Raw genomic sequence first — 22,001 nt, forward strand, 5'->3', positions numbered from 1 at the left:
AAACTTTATTCAAACCTTTCATATGCCTCATGCAAAACCCAGTTAAAAAATAAAAAAATAAAAATGAGAAAGCTCTAAACCAGTCGGGAGAGGTGAAGTTATCTCTTCTTTTCAAGTTTATTTATTTTGTGTGTGTATGTGAGAGAGAGAGCAGGGTAGGGGCAGAAAGAGAGGGAGAGAGAGAATCCCAAGCAGGCTCCAGGGCAGAGACCAGCAGGGGGCTCGATCCCACCAACCATGAGATCGTGACCTCAGCCGAAGTCAAGAGTCAGATGCTGAACCAAGTGAACCACCAGGTGATCCTTTCCCATTTCTTCTTGAGAGCTTTTAGAGTTGTGGGTGTTCACGGCCCCAAGAGGGGGTCCACTGCAGTGTGAACGGTCCAGTTACTGGAGACGCCTTTCTCTCTCTTCTCTTCTTTTCTTTTCTTTTCTTTTCTTTTCTTTTCTTTTCTTTTCTTTTCTTTTCTCTTCTCTTCTCTTCTTTCTTTCTTTCTTTCTTTCTTTCTTTCTTTCTTTCTTTCTTTCTTTCCCTTTCTTTCTTTCTTTCTTTCTTTCTTTCTTTCTTTCTCTCTTTCTTTCGTGTGAGCAATCATCTGACATGTAAAAAGATGCAACAAAATTGAAAATGATACCAAAATGTCAATTTCAGAACGACAGCAAAAAGTGGGCGCATATAGCCATCCTCTGCTCGTAACAGAGCAAACGGGTCAGTGGAATAATTCACGCTGTGGCATATTGCTATATGGAGTGGCAGTAGGAAAAGTTGGTAAAGGAATTAGAACTCAAGGGCTCCGTGTTCATCTGGCATCTGCTGAATGTTGTACCTGTGGGTTAGAAATGTACATGATGGGAATTCAAGGGATCTTCCAGATCCTTCCGGTCCTTTGTTTCAGGTCGGGGTCGACAGTGGCCACAATGTGACACTTGTGCTGAGTTACCGCCTGTACTGAGCAGTCATCTGCATAGATTCTCTCCTGTGTGCCTGGTAATTGTTCACATCTTGGGTCCTTGACAATCCGTAGCCACTCCAGACTTCTGTCCCAGTTTCTCAATTTCAGCCATTACACAGTCAGCTATTCAGGGATACACTTGGCATACAGGCAGTCTGGCATTGATTGTACTAAGTTTGACTTTAATGGAAACATTGATAAAGTTGGTGTCAAACAGGATGTGGTGAGGTGGGCTCAGCTGTGTGTTATATCGGAGGAATAAGTGGGAAGGATGTTGGGACACTTCTCTTTTCCTGAGTGCACTGGGATCTTTGCTTTCTTTTCAGGTTGTAATTTTTAATTGTTATATTTTATTTTTGTGTGTGTGAGAGAGAGAGAGAGAGAGAGAAAGCGAGCATGAGCAGGGAAGGGGGAGAGAGAGAGGGAGACACAGAATCTGAAGCAGGCTCCAGGCTCCGAGCTGTCAGCACAGAGCCCGATGCGGGGCTTGAACCGACAAACCATGAGATCATGACTTGAGCCTAAGTTGGACACTTAACCAACTGAGCCACCCAGGCACCCCCCTTTTTAGCTCTGAATCTGTCCATTAAGCATCTGATCTTAGAGACTAAACATTTGCTTCATGGCCGCCTACTTTCTTGCTTTCTTTCGCTTCCCCGTGTTCATGCCACACTCTTGTTCTTGTGGAAAGATGCTTCCCCATGGCTTCTGCTCACCGACCCTCATTGCCATAGCATCTGAGGAAGGACAGAGCTGTAGATGAAGCCACGTGGTCCCCTGTCTTCCCTTCTCATCTTGTTCCTGCCTCAGGGAGCACTTCCCTCTCTACCCACCTTTACAGGTCTTCTCAGGAATATCCATGGAGGGGATGGCTGTAGTGTTCTAGGACACTCGGGCTGCATCATAGAATACCCAGCTGCTTTCGCAGGTGAGTTCCTGGGTCCTTCTCATCATGCGCATCGGTCTTTTCCTGTGTGCAAACGTCTGCTCTCCATTGCTAAGTGTGAGGGCACCATGCTGCGGGGGAGCTGCCGAATCCCAGGTGAGCACACCTGTTAGCGGCTCCTCACTCGCGTTCCCTCTCTCGCCAGCATGTGGTGCCAGCCATACAGACCTTCAGCAGGAGCGTGGGCTCGGGTAGAGCTTCTGTGCGGATAGCGGTCAGGTGGAAGGACGGATAGGGTTGCCACAAGGTGGGGAGCAGAGGAACGGGGGCAGAGAAGTCGAGTTGGTTTAGATTTTCTCAAATGGGCACTTGGCTAAGTGCTGGAAGAGGGCTGGCTTCTCACGTGGGCAGGTGTAGGGGTCTTCACTTTGGCTCTGCAGATGCTTCTGGGGATTGTGTCCCCTTGCTCCCTTAGACGGCGGTGTGGCCGCGCCATACTTTGGCTGGGGAACTGGGAGTGGCGGTGCGGGGAGCACTTGCAAAATGGAAGCTTCCAGAACCAGCATGGGCGGGTTCTGTACTCACCTTCCTTTTGCCATGGAAACAAGGGGTATTTCAGAGAGCGGCTGCTCAATGGGAAAGCTGTGCACTTCGGTCTGTAAACACGGAGATTACGTTACCACAGCGTAACCTGGTTGGAGCCGAGGAGCGCAGGGCGCGAGTGTTGATGTGGGTGGTCTGTTCCTCATTTCTGGGCCTTGGTTACATCATCGCCCCGGCCAGAATTGACACTTCCTAAAGTTGGGTGGGTAGTTTCACCCTGCCTCCTTGTGTCTCACGTCAAACTTTTTAGTTCCCCAAGATGATGAATCAGAAATTCCTTTGGGGAGGACTGCAGATGTGGTAGGGCATGAGTCTTACCTGTTCCATCGCTTACTTTCTTTGGGGGGCAAGTGGGAACAATGCCTTGAAAGACAGGTGCACATGCTGGCCGTGTGCAGGGGTTAGGGGTGCAGGGACTGGGCAGTGGGAGGGATGCTAGGTAGGACACTAAATGGCCATGGCAGAAGCCAGCACAGGCCTGCAGGGTGTCAACGAGGGCCAGCCTTAGAGCCGAGGCTCTGGGTCCTTGACGGGAAACCTTCTAAGTCAGGGAAGTGGTGGGTGGTTCACAGGGGAGGCTCTAAAGGTTCTCGGTGTGGAGAACCGTCTCGGTCCCTGACTCTGCCCTTGGCATTCGCTACGCTTTTCCGTCTTAGTGGATTCAGGATGAGGTTATTTGCTCTGTGGGAACGGAGAGGTACGTGTCTTCATCTGAATAATAGGAAACGTCAGCAGAAACATCTAGCTGTAGCCCGGTATCTTTCTCCCCAATTAGCATCCTGCCTATGGTCATTTAATCGCCATTTTGTATGTGGGAAAGTGTCATGAATTTCTCTTCCTTTCTTCTAGATTTTTGAGCTTCTCTCAAATTCAGCCCCCGAATGACGGGTTATCTATTAAAAGGAGAGGGGGGTGCCATGAGAGACAGGGGTGCCGTTTCTATAGAAACGGGAGCTGGCTGTGATGAGCTGGCTGTGATGAGGGGCATCTGGCTTCCTTGTTGGGCTGCTGGCCTCACTGAATACTCAATCACTGCTATGCTTCCTCGTTGATGTCCTGCGGCTCTGACAGGATCACATCAGTCGGCAGGGCTGTTGTTTGCACAGGTACAAGGAGAACACCTGAGCAGAATCCTAATGCTCCCGTGCCCGCCTCCCCATGGTCCTTCTCATGCCACCTCTGCTCCAACAGGTCTTGTCTTTCACCACAGCTGGGGAGAAAGCAGTCTTGCCTTCCGAGCCTTTTATTGCTCCTGGGGCTCATTGTGGTGTCTCTGAAGCAGGAAAGGACCTTGAGTGGTCATTGCTGGCCCTCAGTGTCTCCCACTTCCTCTTACAGACACCATCTTCCTACTTTAATGGGTTTCCAGGAAAGGTTTGCCCATCATCATCCAAGATCTGCTTGGTCTTGCCCACCCAGTTCATGGCAGGCAGGTCAAGGGCATCACCTTCGCTCTGACCTCACTAGGAGAGCTGCCCTCAGCATCCTCTGCCCCATGTCAGAGCTGCCCAGCCACGCCTGCGCTGGGAACCATGTGAGGGCCCCTCACTTCTCTCTCTCAGAGTAAAAGCCAAGGTTCCTACAATGAACGGAGGGCCTGCGACGATGTGCCTCCCCACTCTCACCCTGTGGTCTTCTCCTTGGCCGTTCCACCTGCTGGAACGTTCTTCCCAGGTGTCCTGCCGGTCTTTGCTAAAGTGCTACTTTCTCAAAGACTCTACACTGCCCACCCCATTCAAAATTGCATCACTCCTGAGACTCCCTACCCTGCTCAGGTGGAAGGTGTTTATCATCTTCCAGAAAATGATGTAATTTTCTTTTTATGCCTGTGTTATTTTTGGCCCCCGCCCTCTACAGCCCCTATCAGGACATTGGCTGAACTAGCATAAGGGACTGTGGCTGGTTTGTCCTCTGATGTATCCAGGCACCCGGTACAGTGCCTGGTGCCCCCAAGGTTCTCGGTGAGTATTTGTCATCTGACGAGTGAACGAATGGTATCCTACCTGAAAAATCTCTCTTTGCTTCTGTCTGAATAATCACGTTCCTTTAACCGTGTTCTCAGGACTTCTTCTGAAATTGAAAGGTTCTAAAATTAGTGCTCTGAACCTCGTACGTGGTTGATCACAACTGTCTGCAAATAGATTCTCTCCTTTTTGGGATTTCCTTTATTATTTGATTCTGAACAGTGGAAGTTGGCTCGTCCAACTCAAGACTGTAGTTGAGAAGATGAAACGGTTATTAGGGAAACAGCAGGCTTTACTTTTGTAGGATCTGCTTTAAATGTCAGTGTCTAGCGTTTGTAATATTTTGTCTGAATTTAAAAATAAGTGCGAGTGAAATATACATTTCCTACGCACGACTATTTTTGCTGGCTCTTTTTGTGGTTATCAGCAAAAGTAGTAGAAAAGAAGGTCCCATTGGGAAAAATGCGTATCTTTGGGAGGAAGAGATTCTTATAAATACAAGAAGGTGATAAGTTGGTTTTGATTAGAAATTCCTATTACCTAATTTGCAATTTAAGCGAAAGCAAAAGATCGCAGCTTGGTTTTCCATGGTTCCGTGACCGTTGGCAGGTGGAAAGTCAACTCAGAGTATTTTGGAATCGTATGTCATTAGCGGAACACTAAAGTTCCCAGACCAAAACGCTCAGTTTCTGCTAGAGGAACTGTGCCTGGGTGCTTAGCCCGGGGCTCATTTCCTGTCTCTAGCGTCCATTTTTATAATACAGTCAGGACTTAGCTGCACTTACGAGGGGGCTGAGACCAGAGACTGCCACCCCTGTTTGATCCCTATTCCCTCTGCTCCGCCCAGCTGAGTGGCCTGGCGGCTCAAGGCTGTGCTGACACTTTGACTCAAGTCTCCATCAACAAATTGTGCAAAATGAAGATTGGCCGTTTTATTTTCTGTTGCCAGACGAGGGTTGGCTTGCACGTATGTGTCGTGAGTGCTCTCTTGCCCACCCCGAACTGGGCTGAGCTGTTCAAGAACAAGGAAGAAGGCGCAGCAGCCCTCCAATCGGGAGAGGGTCTGCGTCACGGGCACATTTGGCAGGGGTAATCAGAGAGCTGTGGGAAGGCTGCATCCTTCGTCCAAAGATGTGCTAATAAGCACGTGGAGTTCTGGAGCTGTCAGATGGGGCCAAAGTGCACGCAATTAGATAGAGATGATGCAACCCATAATAAGGAGATGCATCGCTGGGCGTGGGGAGCTCTCTGACCCCTGCACTGAAATAGTCCAAGTGCCTGAGAACACTTAGAGCCAAAAGACTCACCAAAGCACGTTTTCTGCTGTGATTACTTAAGGAGTAGGGATGTGAGTTGATGTGCCCAGGTTTCCAAGTTCAGCATCCAGTTCAAGTCCCGGGAGAGAGAGGGGTCTGCGGTGTATGTGAAAAGCCACTGCACACCCCCCCTCCAGTTGGCTCTCCATGCCTGAGAGGACCCAGTGGGCCCCAGACACCTGCAGCACTGCCAGCCTCTGGAAGGGCAGTGCAGGCTGGGTCTACCCAGCAGGGCCTCTGCCGCCCCCCACCCCACCCCTTACATCTGTGAGGAGTCAGGGTGTGTGGTTTCAGGGGCACTCGGATGATCCCGGGGCCACTGCACTGAGCGTCTCATGGTTGGAACGTAGTCACCTGCCGATTGTTGGAGATGCGCGTGTGGCCCGAGGAAGAGGCATGAGGCCACTGCGTATTTGGCGGGAGTCAAGAGAGGGAAACCTCTCAGGTAAGACAGCAGAGCTACTCTGGAAACAGAAGCGGGGCACAGGTGAGCTCGGGGAGTGAAGGGCGTTCAGCCAGGAAGGTCAAGGGTGTGTATTTGGTGCTGTGCGGGCCAGTGAATGCCCACCGTGACTGCGTCAGAGAAGCCAGACTCCCCCCCCTCCCCCGCCCCAGGCTTTGGTTTGGAGACGTGAGCTTCAAACTGTGCTTCCCCGGGTCATAGCGCTCCTGATGAGGGCCAGAGGAGGAACAGGAGACAGGGCCAGTGGAACGTGGCCCCTTCCGTACAGCAACTGCACTTTTAAGGTATTTCCTTGTTGATACGAGTTGACATGAAACAGTGTGTTGGGACAACCCAAGCCCTTCTTGAGTAACAGCCCAAGGACCAGCGAACTCACACGTACCAGAGCTGACATGGCGGTTTACCAACGCGTCGCACGCAGAATTCACCGAGGCGCACACCTAACGTCACGTTACCGCCAGTAGGGCTCCATTTCTGGTTTCCGTTTCTTGTTCCCAGGGTCTTCATCGCGGGCAGCGTGGCTCAGTGGGTGGGTGTACGACCCTCGACTCAGACCGCCTGAGCTTGAGTACTGACTGACTCTTCGGCCATTTACTCATTGCTTAGCCCCCAGAAGTTACTTAACTGTTTCTGGACTCCGTCTTTTTACTTATACAGTTAGGAGAAATAAATCATGGTATCTTATCTTTCTCACCAGTTGGTTAGGAAGTTTAAGTTAATACGTGGGATGGGGCGCCTGGGTGGCTCAGTCGGTTAAGCGTCCGACTTCAGCTCAGGTCACGATCTCGCGGTCCGTGAGTTCGAGCCCCGCGTCAGGCTCTGGGCTGACGGCTCAGAACCTGGAGCCTACTTCTGATTCTGTGTCTCCCTCTCTCTCTGCCCCTTCCCCGTTCATGCTCTGTCTTTCTCTGTCTCAAAAATAAATAAAACGTTAAAAAAAAAATACGTGGGAAACACTTAAAAATAGTTCCTGGTGTGCCATGCATCATCACGACGTTCATGAAGTCCTTATTGAAAGATGTAGTTAGTTGTTCTAGAAAGGATAGGTGGAGGGCTGGTGTGCTTTTAGGACACAGTGGCGTGGGGCTGGAGGTAGAGGGATGTGGGAAGCCCCCCAGTAATCACAGGTGCACTGAATATTAACCATAATCCCTTGTGCCTGAAACTTAACCATAATGCTGATAGGTGGGTTGATTTAGTGGTCTGGTTAGGACAGCTGGACTGAGGGGCCGCATGGTTTTGGGGGGGGGCTGATGGTGTCACCATTAACTACCAGCTCCCTCAGTGTGGCTCCGTGTTCCATGCCCCCTGTGTGGCATTCCTGGAGGAAACACGGGGATTTGGAACTAGAGGTCCTAGGTCCCACTCCCCTCCAGAGAGGACAGTAGATGCGGAAGCACAAGCTGACCCCTCGATTAACCCTGAGAGCCTTGGCACACCATCAGAGAACACAGACTTGCTCACCAGGGTTGTTCACGGACATCCTCCAGGGCCAGGCCCTGCCTTAAAACGAAAGTAGGAAATGGTTACTGAGAAACGTTACTTCCCTCGGGAGTCCCTTTCATGATTGAGAATCCAAAGTATGATACATGGTGCGTGCCCAGCACGGTGGGCAGAACGGGTCCAGCTAGAAGACGTGGAAGAAAGAATCGGGGGTGAGCCCGCTGTGAGTTGAAGGAACGTGGAAATAGGTCGTCCAGCCTGAGAACTAGGAACCGGGATGCCCAGCAAGCGCGGTCTTGTGAACCAGAGTGGAATAGTGGAAAATGGCCAGATGAAGGTGTGACTACAGCGGTTTTAAAAACAAAGAACGTTCTCACTGTGAACAGAGATCTTAAACCACTTCCCATGATGTTTCTCAGACGCTTCGACATAACGCCTGAATTTTAATTACCTCTTTCTCTATTAGCAGTTATACTGGCAATGTTTCCATTAAAACTTTCCAGAAGTCTCTTCGTTCTGGCTCACCAAAAACCAGAGAGTTGGCCACTCTGTTGTATCCGCCGAATCCTCACTTGAAGTGGTTTTTGAGGTTTTCTGAGGTTGGAAAGCCTCTGCACTCAACCAGCACGCTCTTCTCTTCCCAAAACAAAGCACACAGAGCCAGCATTGTGTCCAGGGAGTCTTTGGAGAGTTTTCTACAAACTCGGAGATCCTTAGGCTCCAGATACCCTGGGATTGGCCCACTGGGTCAATGGAAGCCATGGAAAGGTATCATGTGCCATGAACTGCCCGTTGGTCAACTCTAGTGGATAAAACAACATGGTGTCCCAGGTGTGCCTGCCACCCGCTTACCGTGTAGGAGCTAATGCCCCGTAGATGTAACTGGAGCCTCAAGGGTTCTGGAAAGATCTGGTAGCATCTCTGGCACCTGCCTCACTGTCTGGACGGGTGTCACTCAAAGCTTGTTGCCTTCCAAGCTGGCTTCCCAAAGAAGGACCTTCCCAAGGAGGCATGCATCGAGATGCTTTGTGAACAGAAATGCATTTAGGGAAAGACTGAAGGAAAATCTCTGCTTCACCCAGCTCACCTCCAGGGCAAGGTGTGCAAACTGCAGCCAAGCCAGGTAGGAATGAGAAGGAAGAATCTGTGTCTGTCTTTGGAGAAGCTCCCAGAAGTCCCGACACCTTGCTTGCAGGGAGGAGCGTAGCCCATATTTCCTTTCATGACACAAATCTTGCTCAACATCGAAAAGTCTGAGCACATCCGATTGTTCTGAATCACCAGCTCCTGGCATGTTTCCTAGTCTCTATGGCTCCAGTACTGGCCTGTTCTCACGTTCACAGCGCTCTGACAAATTCTGGTGACGGGTAGAATATAAAATTTCACTTAAAAGTACAATTATGAAGAACCTAATTTAATCTAATTCTTTTACCATCAGTCATATGTGTGTATATTTAACTGTCAGCTTTACCGTTCCTTTGAAATAAGATTGGGTCTTTGTTAACACAGAGCTTAGGGGAAACCACACACGGGGATTTTCCAGGCTGTCCTTTTTAAAGTCTCTGCTTGTGCAGAAAAGTGTTTATGGTCAAAAAGTTCGGGAAGCATTGAATTCTTCAAGCTCACTTGATTTGCTTTATTTAAAAAAAAATTTTTTTTAAACGTTTATTTATTTTTGAGACAGAGAGAGACAGAGCATGAACGAGGGAGGGGCAGAGAGAGAGGGAGACACAGAATCGGAAGCAGGCTCCAGGCTCTGAGCCATCAGCCCAGAGCCCGACGCGGGGCTCGAACTCACGGACCGCGAGATCGTGACCTGAGCCGAAGTCGGACGCTCAACCGACTGAGCCACCCAGGCGCCCCTCACTTGATTTGCTTTCAATGAGAACTTCACACTGAGTGTTACCACCTAAGGTGTGTGTGTCTATGGTAGGAAGTCCCACTTGTTTGTGTCTGCCTGTGGCAGTGGCAGGATTTGGAGGCAGATTTCGGGTCAGGAAGAGGAAATCTGCATTTCTGGCCCCCACAGGCTCCTCTGGTTACTTTACATCATATCCAGGTGAAAAAGTCAGCCAGTCTCCAGCGGCTTTAGTTTTCTGCGGCTGCTGTGACAAACCGTACAAACTGGGTGTCTCAGAACAACAGACATGTGCTGTCTCCCTTAGGTCTGAAATCAAGAGGTCGGCAGGGCCGTGCCCCCTCCAAAACCTCCAGGGAGGACCCACTCTTGGTCTTCTAGCTTCTGGGGGCACCGGGTGTGCCTTGGCTTGTGGCCCCATCCCTGGAGTCCCTCCCTCTGCGTTTGCATGACAGTTTTCCCTGTGTGTCTCTTCCCTTCTTATGAGGACAGCAGGCACGTCGGATTCGGGGTCCACCCTACCCCAGCATGACTTCACCTTAACTAAATTACATCTCCAGTGACCCTGTTTCCAAAATACGATCACATTTTGAGATACTGGAGGTTAGGGCGGTACACCTTTTTTTCACAGGCGTGGGGGCACAGCCCAACTCATTAACACTGACTTACTGACTTTTGTCTCAAAGCATATCATTTTTAGGTTATTTAAAATATTTGGAGGATGACTGTATTTCTCGTTGGAACTTTAAGGAACACATCTTCGTCGCTCAATTTGACTCATCCGCTCTGTGCAGTGGACTGTTTATTGAATCGTTATTGCCATTTGATTGGTGCTTCCTGTTTCTGGTGACATTTCCTTTGGGAAAAGCCATTGGGGGAGGAGGAGAGGGAACTGATTTGGGGATAACTAATTAGGACAGTCTCAGTGGTGAGATGTCATGCATTTTGCTCTGGGGGATTCGCAGCTGATTAGGGACATGTCACAGCTGGATGCGTTAAACAGGAAAGGGATTCTTGGGCTAGTTGGTGCCACCAGACTTAGGGAATGGCAGTAAGACGTTGCAAACCTGAGATGTCAACCATCGTCTGGTCTGTGGATGGCTCACTTCATTCCGTAAGGACTGCTGATGGGCCTGTTGTAAGATGCTGCATGCTGTGTTGTTCTGGGAACCCAGACATAGCTAATTTGTGACTGCAAAACCCCGGGGCATATACACCTGCTTCTGTCACCCTACTGTTGGGAGCACTGGAGAGGATGCTGCCGGCAAGGTCATTGTCAGAGGAGGAGGCATGGCTTTATTTCTATTTCCGGTTTCTTTCTTCCTACCCAAAACAGATTGCAAGCATGAATTGGCGGGGGTGGGGGAGGGGTGAAAATGAAAGTAGAGAGCTTCCAGACTGCAAACAGAAAACCTGTGTGTCTTCTGCGCTGTCACAGCATGAATGTGTCTGGAATCTCATGCTTGAAAGTGTCCAGACAGTACGACGTCCACGCCTAGACCCAGTGCTGGCTCCCCGTGGACAAAGGTGCTGGCCTCATTTCTCCCCTGCCCCTGAGGTGTGGGGCGTGAGCTCTGGGAGGCAGAAGGTAGGAGAAGGGTATGTGGTGACCCCTCACATGAGAGGTGGGGGTTCCTGGGAAGCCAGTCCTAACCTGTATGTTCCAAACCTGTATCCAGAGGAATAGTTTGGTGATGTCGGATACCGCCCCTAATATGACCCTTGGTCCAGCGTTGCAGCACAGGAGGACCATGGGGAGGACCGTGGGGAGAGGTACTCAGGGCTGCAGGGGAACGTTTCGATCCTCCCCGCCGTGAGCACTGCCCACGCCTCTCTGCATGGGCTTGGCCAGGTACTATTTCTGTCCCTATGCTAGCAATCGCTCGTGTCCCTGTTGTCCCCAGCTGCACATATGTAGATACCGATATTTCTTTGTTGAACACACTTTGCCTTCTCCGCCTTGCAACTTGAGCTACAGTTTTTTTTTTGTTTTTTTTTTTTTAACATTTATTTATTTTTGAGACAGAGAGAGACAGAGCATGAACAGGGGAGGGGCAGAGAGAGAGGGAGACACAGAATCGGAAACAGGCTCCAGGCTCTGAGCTGTCAGCACAGAGCCCGACGCGGGGCTCGAACTCACAGACCGTGAGATCATGACCTGAGCCGAAGTCGGACGCTTAACCGACAGAGCCACCCAGGCGCCCCTGGGCTACGGTTTGTATTCTCTGCTGTCTTGGTGGAAGCTTTTAGGGGAGGTAGCCTCCTTTAATGGCCCCTCTTCCTGAAAGCCACCCTAATCCCTTAATCTGGATTCAAGGTCCTTGTGACGGGCTCCTGGGATGCCCTGTGTGCACAGCTGTGGGGGCATCTATCACACCTCACCGGAAGCCGCTTGCTTTTTCTTCCTTTTCCACTGGCATCTGAGCTTCCGGAGGACAAGGCATGGGACACGGGCTCCCAGGGGCCAGAGGACTGCAGGAGAGATACGAGTCCTGGCCACTCCAAGCGCCTCCAGGACCCAGCCCTGTGCCTCTACTGTGGTCTTAACTCAGAGTCTGCGTTGCTGCGTCTGCCTGGCATTCTGTTTATTCACTGTTTCACCTAACAAACAGTCCAGGGTGGAAACGAGGACATAAATGATACATTGCCAAGGCCAAACATGAAGGAGTAGGAACGTCTAGAGCAGCCTCCTCAAAGGGCACCCCAAAGTCGCTGGCATTTCTCCATTATTCATTATTTCCTTCCCAGACACCTCATTTCATGCTGTGACCAATTTAAAAGAAATGAGGTTATTTTTAAGATGTGCCCTTTCAAAGAGCAACAGCCACATCTCCCTTGGGGTTTCCGGCTCCTTCCCAGGCAGTGGGTAAAATCCGTGTTGGGGGACGAAAAATAAAAGGGAAGAGTTTATCTGGGAAAGAAAGAAATGTAAAATGTCACAAGCCATTAAAAGCGGCACTGCCTTTGCTCTGCTTTTTGTCCAGTCTGTCAAATGACTACGTGTATACCTCAGGGGACGCTTTCTGCCACAAGTTTGCTTTCCAAGATGACCCATTTCTGCTCTCGGTTGGGACTCGAGCTTCGTCTTTATATGCCTACGGCAGGGCGCCTCTCCGGGCAGCCCCTCCCTGTGAAGCCCTCCTCCTGCGGGCCCCGCACTTGACCCCTTGGCCTTCCCTCCAACATCCCGTGCTCTGACTTGCCTCCACAGTCATCTGCTAGCCCTCTGTCCCTTTCCACAGCTAGAAAGCAGCTAGTCCCCCTTCCTTGTTGATGGATGACAGGTGCGGGTGCCGAGTTCTCTGGGAGGTGAGTTTTGGACATTGGGGATAGGACAGATCAACGGTTCCGTCCACCTTGCCCCGGGCGGTAGGTGTTGAACGTGAAGTGTCTTCGCTGAGATGGTTTCTCCACACACCCGGCCTCCTCGCTAGGTCAGAGATCTTTAAGTGCAAGGGCATGCCGTATTCCCTTGGGAACCCCCGATGTTTGAAATAGAGCTTGTATCACATACGTGTTTGGCGTGTAGGCAGAACATCGTGAATTGGCGGGGGATACACGTTTCCTTGGATCGTTTGCGAAATATCTGCACCTCTCTGCTATTGGAAATAAAAAAAATCTTAAAAACTATAGTAGAGATGTAGATAAAACTGGCTTTCCAGATCACCGGTCTGGTGCAGGGACTGGCAGACTTCTTCTGGAAGAGCCAGATCCGTAAATAGTCTTGGCTGTGAGGGTGACACAGTCTGTCACAGCCACGCCACCCTGCGGGCGTGGCGCGGAAGGAGCCGCGCACAGTGGCCGCGTGCCGACGACACTTGGCTGATGCAGATGGGCAGAGGCAGCTTTGGCACACGGGAAGCAGTTTGCAGACTGCCGAGTTACAGGAAGCAGATGTGGGGAGCAGCGTAGACGTGAGTCACTGCCTGCAGACCCAAGATGAGCGGACTCACCCGTGTATTGGGAAAATAAACCCGAAGGCTTGGAGGCACCTTTCGATCAAAACCGGCGACCCAGACAGTAAAGAATCTCACAGCGGATGTGTGACGGCCAGAGGCCGATCAGCCTCGGACGCCGATTTGCCAGCGCAGCCGCGGAGAGCGGTGGTTTGGGCTCTGGAAGGGGTCGGTGTGAAACCCTGACCGAGCAGGTGTCGAGCGGCGGTGAGAAGCAGCCGGTGCGGGGAAGACGCCAGCGTCAGGTTATAGGGCCACAGCGCCCAGGAGAAAAGAGAAGAACCCGACAGCACACGCAAAGGGGACTTTAAGAAGGAGAGAGTCCGCGTGTTCCTGTAACACAGCAGACACCGCCCGGGGCTGGATGGAGGGGCGGAGAGTGCTGTGAGAACTGGGGGGAAACAGTGGGAATAAATACAATTCACTGCACACTCGAGTTCCGTTAGCGGGAAATCGGATTTGGGTTTCATTTCTGTCACTAGCGATAGGCATCGACTTTAAGGGACGAGGGGAACATTTGCCGTTTAGGGCATTATTTTTGCAAGGGCGTATCGGGACAGTGCTGATAAGGCCATTTTATGTATTTACTTATTTTGTTTTATTTTTTAACTTTTTTAAATGTTTATTTTTGAGAGAGAGAGAGAGAGAGACAAAGCGGGGAGGGACAGAGGAGGGAGACACAGAATCCGAAGCAGGCTCCAGGCTCTGAGCTGTCAGCACAGAGCCCGACGTGGGGCTCGAACTCACGAATCAAGAGATCACGACCTGAGCCGAAGTCGGATGCTTAACCGACTGAGCCGCCCAGGAGCCCCTAATAAGGCCATCTTAAAGCCTCTTTCAATAATGGACTCCAATGCCCTCATTTGGCTTCATTGAAGAGCTCCATGAGGACAGATAATCAAAAACTTCACTGTGGGTTTCCAGCCTTGGTGGGCCATTCCCCCGTGTTGACAGCCACATGCCTTTTCTGCCCTCTCTGCTTTAAAATCTCACCATCCTTTCAGGGGCTCCTGGGTGGCTCAGTCGGTGAAGCGTCTGACTCCGGCCCAGGTCATGATCTCGCGGTTCATGGGTTCGAGCCCCGTGTCGGGCTCTGTGCTGACCGCTCGGAGCCTGGAGCCTGCTTCGGATTCTGTGTCTCCCTCTCCCTCTGCCCTTCCCCCATTCGCAGTCTCTGTCTCTGTCTCTCTCTCTCTCAAAAATAAACATTACAACAGTTTTTAAAAATCTCACCAACCTTTCAAGGACCAGATAGTGCCCTCCCCCCTTGCCAAGATAGCACTGCCTTGTCCGTCCATCTGTGAGCTTCAGCTGGCATTCCACTGTGATGGGGCCGGGGCCTGGGCTCTGCCTTACCTCATTCCACATGTTAGCACCTACGTCTCCATCTCCTGTGACTTGGCTGGGTGCTAAGCAGGGCCTGTTATCAGTGCTCAAGGGCACACTCTCGGGTTGGGTCACTGCGGGCTGACAGCACTGTCTGGAGGGCCCTCTGTGACTGCTGGTGCCCCCGTCCCGGGCAAGGTCACAGGAAGGCCATCACGTGGTGTCCTCTGGGGTGGCCATACGGTGTCTCCACACAGCTACCCCTCCCCCCCCCCCCGCCCACTGCCACGGTGTTCTCCCCACACCAGCCCCCCACCTTGACCTCGCCCGTGAGCGAGTCGGACAGAGTGAAGTTCCCTGAAACCACTCACCGCTTCCTGCCTGTGAGCCTTCACTCATTACCATCGCTCCCGTGCTGGTCTGTTGTCTTCCAGTCATGAGTGGTGGGCACCTGCCCACGTGACTTATGCAAAACTGTAGCAAACTTTAGAACGAGCCACTGGCACCACCGAGGCAAAGGCAGTGTGTGTTTTGGAACGTAAGTCACGACTTCTGCCATATCTGGGAGCAGATGGGCCTGGAAGGGAAAACAGCTTGTCCCCTTGCTGTGCCCTCCGAAGCCCAGCTGTGAGCCCCAACTAGGCAGTTACACTGGGGGCCCATCGTCCCCTCCAGGCCCGTGTTTGTGAGCAAAGCAGAGCCCGAGGCATGGAGTGCGGCCCGGCCTGAGGGGGAGCTGCTCAGCCTGCCTGTCACCGCTGGGCCCCAGAGCGCGTCAGGGGCAGGTCAGATGGGGCAGAGCCTGAACAGGGCCCAGTTCTGCTCCCGGGGGCTGGAGGTTCTTCTGACCTGCCTGCACGAGCGCTTCCCGATGGCAGCTGGGTTTTTTCCTCCTGCACAGCAGCCCTCCTGAGTCGCGCCTGCCCTAGGCATCCCCAGAATGTCCATATTTTAAATGTTGGAAACCTCCATTCTTCTTCCAAGGCTTCTCTTAGTATTTCTGTGATGACCGGGATAGGTGTCAGTCACCACCCGGTTCCTGCTTGCTCGTGAACACACCGCCATGCAGTTGGATAGCTGTGCACCTGCACAGCAGAGCCCTCTGCTGGCCTGCGTGAGGGCCAGGTGGCCCAGCTTCTGCTCAGCTGTGGTGCACGGAGCAAGCTGAAGGAGCGAGATGCCCAGCTCTAGAACCCACCGGCTTTTGGATGGAACCCGCCATCACGAAAGGAAGGGGCAGGGGAGCTCACGAGAAGGGGGTCCTCAAGCAGGGCCTGGCGGGGGGGGGGGGGGGCTTTAGAGTTTGGCTCTAAAGCCAAAGTTTGGCTCGAGTGGGAGGAGTGGCAGAGAAGATGAGAGGCACGTAGAGATGGTGCAGGAGAGGTTTTGCTTGTTCGTACATCAGGCTTTCACTGAATATCGGCTACAGCGCGATGCAGGGCCGATGCCAGGGGATACAGACGTGCTCGAGTCTCAGTCTGGTGGGAGAGACAGGCATGCAAATGAGCAAGAGAGTTGGGTACGTTGTAAGAAGGGTCCCAAGCAGCAACATCCAAGAGACCTGTCAGTGGTGATGGAAATACTCTGCATCCGTGCCGTCCCCTCCAGTAGCCGGCACCTACCTGTGGCTGCTGAGCACGTGGCCTGTGCCACTGAATTTTAAATTGTAGTTAATCTTAATGTAGATAAATTTAAATAGCCGCAAGCACCTGGTGGCTACCATGTTGGGCAGCGTGGGCTATGGGACCGGGATGAGGAATTTGTATTCGGGCAAATAACGGGAAGATAGGTTGATGATTCGTTGGCTTGAAAACCCCCTTATTAATCTCTTTACGAGCGCAAGGATTCAGCATGCGGCACTCCATGAATAAAACAGTCCTTGCCTTCAAGTTTAACACATCACCTTATCTTATTATTAAGTGGTGGAGTATGCAGAGGGCCCTATGGGAGCAGGAAGAGAGAGACTTAATTCTGTCTCGAGGGTGTCAGGGAGCGTTTCCTGGGAGATAGGAGTGCCTACGATGATTCTTGACGGATTAATAGCAGATAACCATGGGAAGAAGGAGAGAGATATTTCAGGCTGAGGTGATGGCCCCTTCAGAGCCACAGTGGCTTAAGAGAGCCCCGCGCATTCAGGTACTTGGGTGGCCTGAGGGATAGTGTCTGTGGGGCCAAGCGGGTAGAGGTGAGCCTCAGAGATGGATGGCGTGTCACGGGGCTCTTGCGTGGCGTTCCAGACTGACATGGTCCTTGCAAGGTGATGGAAAGTCATGGCAAGCTGAAGCGGACGCGTGGCCACGTCTCCTTCAGGTTTAATAAAAATCATTCTGCATCCAGCCTGGAGGCCAGATGCGTGGTGTTGGTCGAGGGAGAGGAATCGGGGGATGGGTGGGCAGAAGCTCTCGTCGAGACGGCTGCCATGGCCTGCGAACAGAAGTGAGAAGGCAGAATGTCGACTGGTTGGAATTACACGGGCTGTGAATGGGTTTCTTCTGATTGTGACGCGGCACCGACTTCCGTTCCTCTGTTTCCATTTCAGGATTTTGTAAATGGCAGTGGTAACGCTAGGAAGAAGGGGGCAAGTGTGAGAAGTATTTAAGAGTTTGAGAAAGACTGAGAGACTTTGGTGATGGATTAGGTGAGAAAGGTGGGGTCGGTCAGTGTTATGGACTGGATCGGGCCAAATTCGCACGCGGAAGTCCTAGCCCCCAACGTGATGGAATACGGGGATGGGCTATTGGGAGGTGGCGGGTTAGATGGGGCCTTGGGGGTGGGGCCCTGGTGATGAGCTTAGTGTCCTTATTGGAAGAGACACCAGAGAGCCTGCTCCATCGTGCTCTGGCTCTCTCGGCCGTGTGAGGACACTTGGACCGGGAGGCTGTCTGGAAGCCAAGCAGGAAGAGGGCCTTCCCCAGAACCCAATCGTGCTGGGACCCTGACCTTGCGCTTCTAGCCTCCAGATCTGTGAGAAGATACACTGAGGCCGACTCGTCATCGTAGTTTGTTGCAGCAGCTGAGCGGTCTGATGGGGTTGGGAAAACCCCAGGGTGGCCTCAGGGGCGTTGCCCTGTGTGCAGAATACAGTGGCCGGTGGGCAGGGCCAGACGAGAGAGACAAGAGAAGCCAGTTTGGACATCGAGAGCCTGATGGGATGGACCTGGGCCGGAGAGGTTTACATTGCGCTGTCATTACTCTGTTAGTGATGGTTGAGCTGTGGGAGCTGAGATGGTCCAGGGAAAATGTGTGGTGCCATGGGAGTAGCCGGCTGGTGGACAGACTCAGGATGTTTGAAGGTGTGTACGTGTATGAGGCAGAGCAGAAGCCCCGGGAGGAGAAGGATGCTGCTGACACGGATGCCAAGGGGAAAATAGCTGTTGAAGTAAGAAGGTGGCCCCGTAAGGGGCAAGTGATCTAAAAGCAGCAAGGGGCCCCGTGAACTCGGGTTCCACGGTACTTTGGTGGCCACGGCCAGAGCGGTGTTCTGGAGCACAGGTGTTGGCTAGGCTGCCGCGGCCCAAGCAAGGAGACATCACTAACTGGGAAATGAAGGCGATTCATAAGACCCTGAGGCAGGGCCGGGGCATCAAATCTAGGAGAGGAGCCTATGAACGGTTTCTTGCAGGGACCGGAAGGGGCCTCCTTGTGCACAAGCCACAGCTTCAGGCCAGAGCCACAGACCCAGGGAGCAGAGAGGCCAGGAGGGGAGGCTGCCATCCCCCAAAGGGAAGAGTTGACATTTGGGCCCGTGGCACAGAGGACGTCCTGTCCAAGGGGGCCTCTGAGGCGGGTCTGTTGACTGTCAGGAGCTTAGTGAGGCCACTAGGGACTTAATTCACATCTTTACCGCCTCTGAATTGGGAATTAACCAATGAGAATCGTCACATTACATGCATTTTTTGGTCCCCCCTGCATATGCATGTATGCACACACACACACACACACACACACCTCTTCTAAGAAATAGAAAAAAAATCAGCCACAACGAAAGCGTCAGCTCTAAGATCTCAGAGCCAGTCCTGTAATAAGGCCTTGGGGTCCTTGTGCTAGGCTCAGACATCAGATCGCAGAGTCGCACAGGGCAAGGGCCGTTGTGCCCAAGAGACGGGTCCCTGAGATCACATTCCAGATTATCCTTATGTTTGGCACTGGGAGTAGGCACAATCATTATTTTATTTGGATAGATCTTGAGTTAGCAGTAAAGCTGAAAACAGAAAAACTCCGTCTCCTGTGCTACGACGCTTTGTAAGCGTTGGCATCTGGACCCAAGTTTGAGAAGAAGGCACGTTTTCAAAATACACGGATGATATTTTTTCAACGTTTATTTATTTTTGGGACAGAGAGAGACAGAGCATGAACGGGGGAGGCGCAGAGAGAGAGGGAGACACAGAATCGGAAACAGGCTCCAGGCTCTGAGCCATCAGCCCAGAGCCCGACGCGGGGCTCGAACTCACGGACCGTGAGATCGTGACCTGGCTGAAGTCGGACGCTTCACCGACTGCGCCACCCAGGCGCCCCTACACGGATGATATTTATGCAAGCAAGCATTTGGCCCATTATTCGTATTTTGATACTTATTTGGAATTCAAGGTTGTCACAGACCACTGGTCATTGTTTTCTGTTAATAATACTGTATTTAATCATGAATAAATGTTCTCATGTTTGACAGAGTTTACTCTGTTCCTCCTTACGAGCCATTTTCCTGTCGGTAGAAACATAGCTTTGCAAAATATCCAGTTATGTGGGGACTCAAAAGAAGGACTTAAAAAGAAATCTGTTGGGGTGCCTGGGTGGCTCAGTCGGTTGAGCGTCTGACTGCAGCTCAGGTCATGATCTCGCAGTTCGTGAATTCGAGCCCCGTGTCAGGCTCTGTGCTGGACAGCCTGGAGCCTGCTTCTCATTTTGTGTGTCTCTCTCTCTGCCCCTCCCCTGCTCGTGCTCTGTCTCTCTCTCTCTCTCTCTCTCAAAATAAATATTAAATTTTAAAAAACTAAAAGAAAAAATAAATCTGTCTTTCTCAAATGCAGTGCACCTGTAGATTCTGATCGTCCTTCAACTAAGCAGGCATGAATCCAGGGGAAATGGCAAAAAGTAAGGAAAAGTTTCCCCTCCCCCAAACCCCATGCTAGGGACAGGCAGTCGCGGCCAGATGCGTCACACTCTGCACGGACTGGCACGGTGTGGTGAGGCGGGAAGAGTTACTTAGACACTTCAGATCCTAACTCTGTCACACATTAATTACATGGAGGAACTCTTTAAACCTCCATCCATATTTCTCCTTTATAAAATTAGGCACGTGTATACATTAATCCCTCAGAGGACAGTTGTGATGCATGTATTAATTTATGAAAAGGCCCTGGAAAACGTTCAGGTGTTTTATGTGGTCACTTAAATGACATACCAGTAAGTGGACGTCTTCGGTCTAATACACATGCTTCCAGATTTCTCTTCAACTTCTGCATTTGCTTCTTCTCGGGTTCATTTTTCCTGAATGACACATTCTTGCAGAAAATAACTCCGTTCTCTCTATTCAAATCCATTTTAAGCCGGAATGGCCCTCTGTTGCCAGAAAAATCAAATTGGTAGCATAGAGTGTTATTCAAATATTTTGCTTAATTGAAGGTGTGGGAAACTGTATTTGTAGTGTTCATTCAAATGGTGTCTGATAAAGTGGGTTATCCGTGGACCAAGCTCTTGGAAATTGGCTAATGAACTCTAGTACGTAAAGATAATACTATGGTATTAGTGATAGATATTCCTCTTATAATGCCTTTAAACCATCCTTTGTGATAAAATGCAGGCTTGAGGTATATACATGATATTGAATAAGAATGCTATGATATAAATACAGTCAAAAATAACACAGTATAAAATAGCTTATTTTATTTGTGCATGCGTGTTCTATCTTGGCTGATACTGATTCAATGATCTTTTTTTTTTTTTAATGTTTTAAGTTTATTTATTTTGAGAGAGCAAGTGAAGAGAGGAGGGGCAGAGGGAGAGGGAGAGAGAATCCTAAGCAGGATTGCCTGTCGATGCGGGGCTTGAACCCACGAACTATGAGATCATGACCTGAGCCAAAACCAGGAGTCAGACGCTGCACCAACTGAGCCACCCAGGTGGCCCTGAATCAACGATCTTTTGACACATTTGCATTTGAGAGGCTAAAACACTCAGGGACTACAAGGGTGATCCCTAACAAGGGAGTTGCTGGAACTGGCTGTGTTCACTGACCACTGGCGTTTATCTGGGGCTTGCTGGAAAAAGGAGAAAGAAAAGATTCGCATTTACCAGCTGCGTGCCAGGCATTTTAATCCAATCTCACTTCATACCCGCAATAACCCAGTGGGGTATGTTTTATTGTTCTTTTTTCGAATATGGAAAGTGAGCCTAAGAGAGATAAGGTGACCTGCCCACGGCCTCCCCGTTATAAGCAGCAGAGGCATGATGAGGACGTGGAAACCTGCATCATCCACCCGCTCCCGTGGCTTTCTGCCTCCACATTTCACGCCTTTAACCCTCAGCCCCAGCCGCTCACTGTTCTTTGAACTAAGATGGGGGCACAAGTTTATGGAAACTTCCCAACATCAATAAAAGTAGAGGGAATTATATAATGAGCTCATTGTAGTCATTGGCTAGCTTTATAATTATCACCTTGGTCAATCCCACCTCATCCATTTTGCCACCACATTATCTTGAAACAAATCCCCAGGATCATACAGTTGCCCTGGAAAATGGTGTATTACATTAATGGCCCTGGGACTGTTTGTGTCACCACTTTATGCTAAGCCTTCACACAGACTGTGTTCTAAGGATGCCTTTCCGTTGAGTGTATATACCTCTCTCGTTAACAAAGAACAGATTGTTGGGGAAGGCGCAGGGGTTTCCTTCTTTCTTCAACTTCCCTAGGCATTGCAAGGAAAAATCCAGCTAGTGAAATTAGTCTAAAAAATCTCAATCCTTTGAGGCGCCTGGGTGGCTCAGTCAGTTAAGCGTCCAACTTCAGCTCAGGTCATGATCTCTGGTTGGTGGGTTCAAGCCCCGCGTCAGGCTCTGTGCTGACAGCTCAGAGCCTGGAGCCTGCTTCGGATTCTGTGTCTCCCTCTCTCTGTTCCTCCCTCCCTCCCTCTCTCTGTCTCAAAATAAATAAAGATTAAAAAATTAAAAAAAAACTCTATCCCTTGAAAACAGAAACATTGGCAGTTTTAAGCAAACAAGTCGAATCCCCTTGGTACCT

The 22,001-nt window shown here is 50.9% G+C and overlaps 1 protein-coding gene and 1 pseudogene across 4 annotated transcripts in view; one reads left to right on the forward strand and one right to left on the reverse strand.

The window, feature by feature from the left end:
• Window positions 1–22,001, forward strand: part of DPP6 (dipeptidyl peptidase like 6) — a 950,988-nt gene that overhangs the window by 242,368 nt on the left and 686,619 nt on the right. The window lies entirely within an intron of this gene.
• On the reverse strand, window positions 251–2,824 carry LOC123607151 (annotated as a pseudogene).

Source organism: Leopardus geoffroyi, chromosome A2 (assembly GCF_018350155.1).
Source record: "Leopardus geoffroyi isolate Oge1 chromosome A2, O.geoffroyi_Oge1_pat1.0, whole genome shotgun sequence".
Classification (NCBI taxonomy): domain Eukaryota; kingdom Metazoa; phylum Chordata; class Mammalia; order Carnivora; family Felidae; genus Leopardus; species Leopardus geoffroyi.